This window comes from Sminthopsis crassicaudata, chromosome 3, assembly GCF_048593235.1.
Source record: "Sminthopsis crassicaudata isolate SCR6 chromosome 3, ASM4859323v1, whole genome shotgun sequence".
Taxonomy (NCBI): Eukaryota; Metazoa; Chordata; class Mammalia; order Dasyuromorphia; family Dasyuridae; genus Sminthopsis; species Sminthopsis crassicaudata.
In genome coordinates, this window is record NC_133619.1 from 494750282 (window position 1) to 494762797 (window position 12516).

A 12516-nucleotide genomic window follows, 5' to 3' on the forward strand; every position below is an offset into this window, starting at 1 on the left:
AACAACAAGAGACTGAGAGAAGGAAAGTCAGGACTCAGTATTGGAAGCATAGATATTGAAAATAGGAATGGGAGAAAAGTAGTGAGCTTTCACCTATATATACTGTTTCCTCCCAGAGGAGAAATCAGAGCTTCTGCTATATGTACTAGGTCCTGGCAAAAGAGCTAGGTCTACCAGAAGGCAAATTAAATTTGTAACTTAGCTGTTCTTTGTAAGTTCAGGGCATGTTTGTTAGTCTATCTGCCTACTCAGAGACAAATTTATTGTCCGCCATGTTATCTGATTAATTCAAGGTGCATGAAAGTATCTGCTCCTTCTGCTTCCTTTAGAAAATGTTTTCAGATTTAGCCTTCATGTTTTTTCTTATATTTTATTTTTCATATGAAAATCCGCTCCAGAGAACCTTCATAGACAAAGTATATTTGTCAAAAGACAAATAAATATAAATATATTTATATAATAAGTAATATTATATATATATACACATACATACATGTAAGTATATATGTGTGTGAGGTGATTAAAAAGTGGATCAGATGGGGCAGCAAGGAGATATAATGGATAGAGCACCAGCCCTGGAGTCAGGATGAACTAAGTTCCCATCTAGTCTCAGACACTTAACACTTATTAGCTTGTGTGACTTTATGCAAGTCTTAACCACAAGTGCATCATACACACACACACACACACACACACACACACACACACACACACACACTCACACACACACACACATACACAGACACACACACACACAGAAAGAGAAACAGAGACAGAGACAGAGAGAGGCACATCAGAATCTCCATTTCTGAGCAAGATCAGTTGTCCTCACTTAAAAGCATGTTTCTTGTTGCATGTCTTAAATACAGTTTGTACTGCCACTCACAAAATTGCTAGTCTATGACTTTTATGGAAAATACATCATTAACATGTTTATATGCCCAAAGAAGCACATGAATGACAACCAGCAGAAACTGAGGTAATATATAATATATATATATATGTATGTGTGTATGTGTGTATCTTAACCACTAAATCTTCATGAGCCCATTTGGGATTTTTCTTGGTTTGTCATTTCCTTCTTCACCTCATTTTATAGATGAAGAAACTGAGGCATAAAATAGACATGGACATGGACATAGGCATAGGCATTGGTATAAACATAGATATATACAGAGGCATAGCCATAGACATGGATATAAATATAGGACTCTCAGTAAAGTAGACATAAGAAATTCAATCACATGCCCTGTGGTCATGGGGCAAGAAGGAACAAGCATTTAAACACTACACACTTAGGAATATTAGAAATCAAAGATGCCTTTCTTGTCCCATCCTTCTTTCTCCCCTCTGGTAGGTGACAGATTATCCCTATAAGCACAGTGTTTGTATTTCTGAAGGATATTAATTCAGTGAATTTGTACTTGCAGAAGTATTTATTGAGCTTTTACTTGTGCCAAGTAACTTGTGCCTGTAAGATACATATAAAAGTTGGCTTCCTGTTTCCCAACTCTTACAGACTAATGAGGGATATGAGGGATAATATCAAATAATCACAGGATGTTACAGCATAATCTTTACTTTTTTTCTAGGTGACTTCAGGCCTTATTCTCTGGGTGTTGGTTTAGTCATTTGTAAAATTCAGGAACTGGCCTTAGTGATTTTGAAGGTCCCTTCCAGATCTAAATCAGTCAATAATCAAGCATTTATTGAGCACCTACTATACACCAGGTACCGTGCTAGGTATACAAAAGAAAAAAATGAAATAATCTTACACTCAAGGAACTATATTCTCTGATGGGATAATACTCCAAAGGCCATAAGAATGGTAAAAAGTACTATGGGAATTCGGAGACAGAATAAGTCTCTGTGATCTAGAACAATAAAGAAGATTTTGTGGGACAGTTGGATGAATGGGATTGAAGGATGAGGTTCTTGAACAATGATTTCAAGAGACAAAAACTGGAAAGTGAAGAAAAAAGAGAGTATCCTGAGCAACAAGAATGATAGAAGGTAAGGAAATATAAGGCATACTCCATGAGCAATGAGTTGTCCAATGAGTTAGCTCAGTGTAGGGAAGCCACCTTTGTTTCTATTGATTGTCTAAAAGTCTCTCTAAGGATATGAGCATGTTAGTGATCATATTCTTTCACAAAAGTCATGCACCAGCAATTTTACAAAGACATTCTCAAGGTCTTTCTGAAGAACTTTGGTATCAATTGTGAGATATGGGAGACACTGGCACAAGACCATCCAGTATAAGATAAACACATCAAAGAAGGCTCTGTGCCAGGGGTTCTCAAACTATGGCCCTTGGGCCTGCTGACGACGTTTATGTGGCCTCCTGGGTTATGGCAAATGGGCTGAGGGGCGGAGACAGAGTGTGAGCTTTTGTTTTTACTATAGTCCGAGGGACAGTGAACTGGCCCCTATTTAAAAAGTTTGAGGACCACTGGTCTGTGCCATATGAGCAAAGCAGAATTAGAGTAGCTCAAAATTTAGAGACTTCTCCATCCTGAATGTTCATATAGATTATTTGTGCCCAATTTATGTAGAATTTTCTAAGATCATATTAGTCTAATAAGTTACAGTCAGATACATTGTACTTTAAGGTGGTCATCATGATGTCATTTTGGTCCTATTCAATTATTAATGAACAGAACCAGCAATTTTATAATCTGCAGGACAAACTGTACCCAAAATAAATAGCAAGAAACATGCCCATAAAGAGTATATTGGTCTTGCTTAAAAGTAGGGACATTGGTATACTTTTTAGTTACTCTCTTACTTCTAGTGCTTTATTACTTCCTATTTATTCTGTATGTAACTTGCTTTGTATATATTTGCCTGTTGTCTCTCCCACTTGATTTTAAGCTTCTCGGGGACAGGGACTATCTTTTGTCTCATTTTGTATCCCCAACTTTTAGTTAGTATAGTGTCTGGAAAACAGTAGATACTTAATAAATATTTGTTGATTGATAGGTTGACTTTACCACCACCACTACAGAGGCTGATGAGGAGTGGGAAGAGAACAAATGAGAGTAGATCTGGCAAGAGAATAACCAGAGTATTGCCATCATGAAGAAGCACTTAGATAGTAGCTTCCTATTTTAATTAATTCTGCTTTTAACCTAGGTGATAAGCTCTGTTTCTTCTACTGAAGGACTTGGCCATTTAATTAGTGGGAATAGTTATATTGCCTTTTTAGTGAAAGTGTAGTCAATAAAAGGTAGGGCAAATTTGCCCTTTCACTGACTATACTTTCACTAGCAAGGCAATATGGCTATTCCCACTAACTAAATAGTCAAATAACATGAATAAATAATTCTCAAAAGGAGATTTGTGACCTATAAATGACCAACTGAACACAAGCTATCTATCACTAATAGTAAGAGAAATGCAGATTAAATGAACTCTGAAGCTTCACTTCTTAAAAATTGGAAAAGATGAGGAAAGTCAGTGGATATAACATGAATGATGAAGAAAAGAAAAAGGAAAACTGAGAATGGTCAGAAAAATAGGAAGAGAGACAGAAAAAAATAGTGTCACAAAAACTCAGAGAGGTGTGAACATCCAGAACAAAACTACAGCCAATAGTATCATTAGGCTGTAGAGGATATGATCATTGGTAACTTTGGATAGAGAGATTTCAATTGATTGATGGAGTCAGAATCTGCCAGATTGCAGATAGTTTAAAAGAGGAGAGGAAATAGGGACACTGAATATAGATGACTGTAGAGATTTGATTTGTCTTTTGGACAAGACAACAAAACTAGTATTGCCCTCAAAACACCACAGGTCAGTTATAGACATTAGCATTCTTCCATTACCCATGTAGAATCCCTAAAGCTCAGAACCAAAAGGGACATACTCCAAGTCAGATTTCACCAAGAATTCAGTTTATAGCAGCAGAGACATATTGCCACCTAGTCTTGATCTAAAGATACCTAGTGACACGAAAATCATTGTATCATGAGAAATCCCCCCCCTTTTTTTTGAAGAGCTTATGGTTAAAAAGATTTTTTTTCTCATATAAGATTAAAATCTGCTTCTCAGAAACTTCTATCCATTGTTCCTAACTCTGCTCTTTGGGCCCAAGCAGAACAGGTCTAATTTTTCCTATTGTAACAATCCTTAGGTATTTGAAAGCAGCTCTCAAGCTATCCACCCCAAAGTCTCCTCTTTCCCCTTCTAAATTAAAATTTCCAAGTTTTTTTAACTGATCCATATATGACATTGCCATACTGCATCCTTACTCAAAGCATATCCAGTCCAATTCAAACAAACATTAAGCTCTGGGAATACAAAGCAAAATAAAAAATAGTCCCAAGCTTTAAGATCCTTACATTTTTCTGGGAGGCAAAGCAATAAACAAATTTGTAGGTGTATGCTGAGCATCTGGGGAGTGAGAGCACCAATAACTAGACCAAGGTTCTTAGCCTGAGGGCCACAAAATAGTTTAAAAATATTTTAATAACTGTATTTCAATGTAATTGGTTTCTGTTGTAATACTGTGTATTTTGGACATTTAAAAAATTGATTCTTAGAAGAGACTCATAGGCTACTGTGCTAAAAGGGTCCATAACACAAAAAGAATTAAGAAGCCTTGAAGTAGGGGGATAGGAAAATCTTTCTATAAGAGGTGGCATACAGACTGATCTTGGAGGAAAGCCAGGGATTCTAGGAGGTAGAGGTAAGGAGAGAATACATACCAAGTACTGGGCCAGGCTGTACAAGGCACAGACACAGGAGGTAGAACAGCAAGTCCAGGAAACAGTAGGTAGGTCAGTTTGGCTGGCCTACAGAGTGCGTGAAGGTCAATAATGTGAAATATTCCTGCATAGGTAGATTGGAGCTATGTGATAAAGAGCTGTAAAAACCAAGCTGGAAAGCTTGTATTTTATGCTACAGTAGGATTTCTTAACCTTTTTTTGTGCCATGGATCCTTTGGCAGTCTAGTGAAGTCTGCAGACTTTTCAGAAGAATATTTTTAAATAGCAAAGTACTAAATTTCAGTAAGAAGTTAGTGGAAATAAAGCTGTAATTTTTTTTTGCCATTCAAATTTGTCAGCCCCCTAAAATCTAGCTATGGCCCCTATGGACTTCAGGTTAAGAATCCCTATCCCAGAGCCACTGAAAGTTACTAAGAATGGAAGTAATATGATTATACTTGTATTTTTGGATAAGTTTGGGGGGCAGCTTATTGGAGTATAGATAGGGAAAAAAAGATATTTGGAAGCCAAGAGTCTAGTTAGAAAGTTATTGTGATAATCCAAGCAAGAGGTGATGAGATCCTGAACTTGGGTGGTAGCTTTGAGTGAAAATAAGTGGATGGATTCAATATTTATCAGTGAGGTAAAATCAATCAAACTTGGCAATTAACTGGCTACAGAATGTTGAAAAATGAAAAGTTTTGAATGGTGTTGTGAACCTGGGTGGTACTGTCAGCCAAAATAGGAAAATTAGGAGGAGGGGGAGAAATGAATTAATTCTATTCTGAACATATTGAATTTGAGATGACTAGAGAAAAGGCAAGTTACCATTGGTACTGTTGGACCAGTCTCAAAAAAAAAAAAGATTATATAAACTCTGGGAGTCATAGGCTTAGAAATGACAATTGATTCCAAGGGAGCTCACCAAAAAAGAAAGGAAGACAGAGTGGATGGCCCAAACAGGTCATTGTGAGACACTAATGCTTAGGGGTTAGGTCATGGAAGGGAATTCAGCAAAGGAGGCTGAAAAGGAGTAGTCAAAGAAGTAGAAGAAGAAAAAGTGAGAGCGGGGGCATATTCTACTTTGTCAGTGTCTTTCTGGAAATATGGCATCCTAGATTGGACACAGGTGTGGTTCAATCACAGTAGAATATAACAGCATGATAATTTTATTCTGTATACTATGCAGCTGTTAATAGAACCTAGGATCACACTTTTTTAGTAGCCATGTCACATTTCTGACATATGCTTTTAGAGTTTACTAAAAATCCTCTTCTTTCCTATATGAAGAGTAGCCTAGCTAAGACTTTCCCTTTCTGATCTTTTCAGTCTTCATTCCCCTTGACTTTGTGTCTTTTATATGATTGATCACTCCTGACTCCTAACTACAGTCTCCTCCCTTGGTTTCCATTATACTTCTCTCTCCTGATTCTCTTCTCATCTTTGTGAATTCTCCTTTTTAGTCTCTTTTGCTGCCATTCATTTCTTTTCCTCTTAAGTGTGGATGTCCCCCAAGATTGTGTCCTAAGCATTCTTCGTTTTCTACCCTCTTTCCTTTGATGTATCTTGTCTGCTCCAAAGGAAAAAAAAAAAAGAAATGATCATAAATTTAATGATACAGCAATAGATAAATAGATAGATAATCTTTTGTTTGTACAGCTAATTTCTTAAATCCAGTTTTAGGAATTCTTTTTATCCCTAGTAAAATGTCATCTTAGCTGATTCAGCCTATCCTTCAAATCCATCAAAATCTTGGCAGATTTTGTGTTGTCCAATATGTTAGCTATATTTCTAAGCTTTTTGCCATGTGCAAATTTGATAAGCATGCCATCTGCATCTTCATCTGCTAAACTAGTAGAAAGAGTGATCCATCCTTACTGTTAACATTTTCTCTCCATCCTCTTATCCCCTTACACTCACCATGCCCTTGAAACTTATCTTTCAAAAGATTACCAGTGATCTCTTAATTGCTAAATTTCATAGTCTTTTTTCAGTACTATATGGACAATTCCTTTGGCCATAATGTGGTCTTTTGTACTCAAACCCCCATAATTTAGGTAAGGGAGTTACTGTCCACTTGGGGATAGTACAATCCTAAAAGTTTTGCTCTGGGGTGAGGAAATAGGAGGCAAAAAAACTGAAAAAGGAAGGCAAGAGAATAAAAAGTTCATAGAAAGGATAGGAAGTAGAAAAATGGATCTATCATGGAGAATACCAGCAGGGAGGAAATACAGAGAGTCAAGTTGTAGCCTGTGTATGAAGCACAGAGGAAGGGGGGCCATATTGGACAATACAGCAATAGTAGCCCTGAGCTCAGGAAGGCTGGTGGGAGCCATCTGAGAGGTTTCAGCAGATTCTAGCTTCCCTATAGGAGACTCTTTGAGTCAGAAAGCACTAATAATTAAGTTTTTCAACAAATAATTAACAAGTGCCTATCATATACCTAGAATTTTGCATAATACTGAGCTTACAAAGAAAAGCAAAATTAGGTCCTTTCCTCATTGAGCTCATGGTCTAATAGAGGTGACAACCTGCAAACAACTGTGAACACATAAGAAATATACCAGATAAATTGGAGAAAATCTCAGAAGGGAGGCAACAAAATTAAGAAGAACCAGAAGGTGCATTTTTATCTTTTTCTACTTGGATATGAGTTTTGAATGTTCTGCATTCTGGACACTAAATTACACTCCTCTTGAGTCCTGCAAAGATTGTACCTGGGGGGGGGGGGAGATAGAGAGATAAAAGAAGAAAGGAAGAAAAAGAGGAGAGGAGAGGAGGGAAGGAGAAGGGAGAGGAGGAATGGAGCAAGGAAGAATTCTGCTACTTGATTCCTTCTTATTTTACATTGTTTTTATGTCTCCTTGAATGCTTTGATTATTAGATATGGCTCATGTGGTCTGTAAATAGGGCAAATTTCATAAGTGGGAACTAGGACTATAAATAACAGAATTGATTACTTAGAACAGCTCACAGTGAAACTGAGAAAAGTAACAAGGGGCTCCAGAATTTTCAGGGGTCCAGTAGTTATATGAGTGCTTATCCTTAACTTTGTTTCAATTTTCTATATTACATTAACCACCACCTCTATCTACCAAGATCCTCCCTTGGCTCCTATGACATTATTTTCTCCTTGTAATCTTCCGACCACCTGACATCTCTTCTCATGTGTCTGTGCTGGTTTGTCATCTGTCTCATAAGGATGGACATTCTCCAAGGCTATCTTCGATTTCTTCTATCTTCTTTTTATATTCTCCCTTAATTCATGAATTCAATGATCAATTCTGCACAGATGAACCTAAAATCAATATATTCCGTTCTTATCTAAGTGATATAGTAGATAGAGCACTAGACCTGGTGTCAGGAATTCTAAGTTCAAATCCACCTTCAGACTGGATTTACTAGCTGTATGACTCTGGATAAGTCATTTAACCTGTATGCTTCAGTTTCCTCATCTGTAAAATGGAGGTAATAATAACAGCAACCTCCCAACATTGTTGTGAGGATCAAATGAAAAAAAAAATTGTAAAGTGCTTAGCATAAAGCCTGGTACATATTAAGCTCTATGTAAATATTAGCTCTTATCATTAATATTATCATTATTTTGTGCTGAGGCAATTGAGGTTAAGTGACTTGCCCAGTATTGCACAACTAGGAAGTGTTAAGTGTTCAGATTTGAACTCAGGTCCTCCTGATTTCAGGGCTGGTGCTCATTGCACTGTACCACCTAGCTGCCCCCTATTATTATCATTATTATTTCTCTTGAACTCTAGTCTCATATCAATTATCTTTGAATATATTTATCTGAATATCTCATTTTCTCTTTAAAGTCATCATAGTCCAAAATGGAAATTTTTTCTCTCAAAATGTCTTCTTTCCCCAAATATACCTGTTTCTACCAATGGCATTGCTTCCTTCACAAATATCCAGGTTTAATAACCTTGAAGTAATCCTTGACCATTTTCTCTTCCTCATCTCCCATATGCAATCAATTATTAAGCTAATCTCACATCTTTCCCATTTGTACCCTTCTTTCCACTGACCTCTATCTTACTGATCTTTCTCAGACTCACTTTTTGGAATTCCATTTAGGTAATTCCCACTAACATGGTTGTCCCCCAAGAGCCAGTCTTGGGCCTTTATACTTTCTTCCTTTATCTTGCTTAGTAATTTCATCAGATTCCACAAGTTCAATCATATTCCAGCTTTAGTCTCTCCTGAGCTCTCTCCTGCATCATTAACTGCTTTTGGACCAACTTGGATATATCATGAGCATCTTCCAAAACGTAACTCACAATGTTCTCCCTGCAACTTTCCTATCATGTTTGCAAGTACCAACATTTTCCCAGTCTTCCTTGTATCCTTTTCCTGGTCTTTCTAATAGGGATGCCTCTGACTATGTTCCTGTAACACTTTGTAACGGTCCTTTCTGCTTGACACTTGCTCCCTTGTATTATATTTACTGTGTTATACAGGCCTCACTCCTCTCTACTCCCCAATGGAATGTCATCTCACTCAGGGAAAAGATTGAATTTAAGTGAATTGAATTAAATTATGATATTATCCAAATAATTTTTCTTATTCAAAAAGATATTAATGTGTTCATGAATATATTCAATTCAACCAACTGCAAGTTGCTTGGGAAACAATTCATCAACAAGCATTTTTAAAGTGCCAATATGTGATAGGCACTTTGTTAGACTCAAGGAATACAATTACAAAAATTAAAGTCATTGCTCTCAGGAAGCTTGTATTCTATTGAGGGACACAACATGTACACATATAAGTAATAATATCAAAGGATATGCAAGATTTATAGGGTATATTTTCAAATTGACCTTTAGAATGTTTGTATTAGTGTCCCAATTTTCCTACTTCCCCTTCAACAGTTATCATTTTCTTCTTCTGTGTTATTAGCCTATCTGATAGATATAAAATGGCATCTCAAAATTGCTTCAATTTATATTTCTCTAATTAATAGTGATTTAGAGCATTTTTCATATAACTCTTTATAGCTTTGATTTCTTCTTCTGAAAACTGCCTATACTGCCTTTTGACCATTTATCAGTAGAAGGTATTCTCATAAATTTGACTATATTATCTTTTGACTATAGAAATAAGGCCTTTATCAGGAATATTCCAAAACAGGATTATTAAAATATTCTGTTTTTAGTTCTGTTAATCTGGGCCATTTATATTTTTGTAAATATTTATCCACTTCTTTTAGATTGTTAGATTTATTGGCATATAATTGTGAAAAATAGCTGCTAATATTTCCTTTAACTTCATCTTCATTGGTGGTGAATGAACTCTTTTTTTGATATTGGTTATTTGATTTTCTTCTTTTTTTTAAAATCAAATTAACCAATGGTTTATCTATTTTATTGTGGGTTTTCCCCCATAAACTAGTTTTATTTATTAGTTCAGTGGTATGTTTTTGTTTGTTTGTTTTTACTTTCAATTTTATTAATCTCTTTTTTGATTTCCAGGATTTTAAATTTTGTGTTTAACTGGGAATTTTGAATTTATTCTTTTCATGTTTTTTTTTTAAATGTTCTATGCTTAATCATTTCTCCTTTATTGATACATACATTTAACTGCATCAGTTTTTTTTTTTCTTTCTAATTACTGCTTTGGCTTAATTTCATTTATTTTGGAATGTTATCTTATTTTCTCATTCTCTTTACTGAATTATTGTTTCTATTATTTATTTTTTGTTCTACTCTTTATTTATTTTATTTCTAATTAATTTTACTCTATATTTTGATAACTTTTTATTGAATGCATTTTTTGGTATTATGACCTAAAAAGATGAATTTACTATTTCCGTTTTTCTGCATTTCATTGTGAATTTTTTAAGTCCTAACACATGGTCAAATTTTGTATAGTTGCTGTACTGCTGAGTAACAGGTATATATATATTTCCCATTCAATTTTCTCTGGTGGTCTATCATATCTAATTTTTCTAAAATTCTATTCATCTTTTTAACTTCCTTCTTGTTTATTTTTTGTTTAAATTTATCTAGTTCTGAGAGGGAACAATTGAGAGTCCCCATTAGTATAGTTTTGCTGTTTATTTCCACCTATAATTCATTTAACTTTTTAAAAATTTTGAATGCTATTCCATTTGCTACATATATGTTTACTATTAGGCCATATAGTACATATATGTTTAGTATTTAATAGTAGATGGTTACTTCATTGTTTATGGTAGTTTTTTTAGATAAATGTATTTTCTTTGCTTATCTTTTTTTAATAAGATTATTTATAATTTATATATAAAAATAATTGATAATTATTAAGATCACAATTGCTACATTTTTACTTATAGATTCTGTTCCAGCTCCTCACCTTTACTCTGTGTATGTCTCTACTTAAAGTGTGTTTCTTATAAACAACATATTGTAGGATTCTTGTTTTTTTATCTGCTCTGCTATTTACGTCTATTTATGGGTAAATGGGATCATGACTTTATATTTGTCCCAAGTTTTATGAGTGTATGGCTACAAAAGGACAGCGGATTTGGTAAAGCAAAATGTTTCCTTTCATTTATCTTAGTTTCCAAATATTTTATAAGTTTTATAAGTTTATCATTATTATTTATAAGTTTTATAAGTTATCATTCAGATGGGAGAAAATATAACCTATTCTTCACTATTTATGGCATCAGTGGCTTCTTTTCTTTGAAGGATAAACCATACCTACATTTTTTTCCTCACTCCAAAGAATAACTCTACAAAGCAGGAAGATTTATCTTTAGATATAAAATACTAGTAGGATATAGATGTCTACCTAACCCATGATATTTCTTGTAATGCAATTTTGCAAATTCACCAGATCTGTTTTAATCCCTGTGTGCCTTCTCCATTTTTCTAAAAAAATAAAGAAAAAATATATTATACATGTCATCACAAAAAAAAAAAAAAACCATACTTTAATTAAAATCATTTTACAATCTTTTCGTGTGATCTTTCTTGCCCTAGCAAGGACAAGAAAGGAGTGACACAGACACAAAGAGATGTGGTAAACACTCATGTTCCTCTTTTATGAGATCAAATTTTATGAGTTTTTAGTGATCCCAGGGACAAATATAAAGTCTAGCCTTATTGGAAACAGATATCTTAACCATGTAGCACCAACAGTGAAAAAGAAATCCTAATCTTCTTGGGACCAGAATCATTATTTGGAGTTAATGTTGTTGGGTATGGGAAACTTTTTACCTAAAATATTGTTCCCTACCTCATGACCTTGCTCCTTCATATCAAAGTATGTTCTGTTCTGTTTTTGCATGATGCCTACTGACTATTTTTTTATATTAGAAAAATTCAAATGCTTTTAGATTGAAGCAAAGTATTTTCCTCAAAATTATGTTCTACTTCATTGGTCAGCAAACTACTGTCTATAAGCCAAATCCAGTCCATTGCCTATTTTTGTAGGGGTTTTTGTTTTGTTTTGTTTTGTTTTTGAGTGAGAATATAAACATTTCTTGTCTATGACAGCAACCAAAACAAAACAAAAAAAAAATGGTTCTTTTCTTTGAAGAATGACCCATACCTAGATCCATTCCTTACTCCAAAAAAGTAATTCATCAAAGCATTTTCTTTACATTTAAAAGTTGGGTTTAGATGTACCTAGTCAATTCTTGTGCATTATCTGTTCTTCCCAGTATCTGCTATACCTTCACAAATACTGAGAAACTACAGCTGTAGCCAAAATTTGTTTTTACAAACATAAAAATGGGTCTTGGAGGTTCTAAGATTGGGAAGATCTGAGAAGTCTCATTGGTCCATAATCTCTGTTTTTG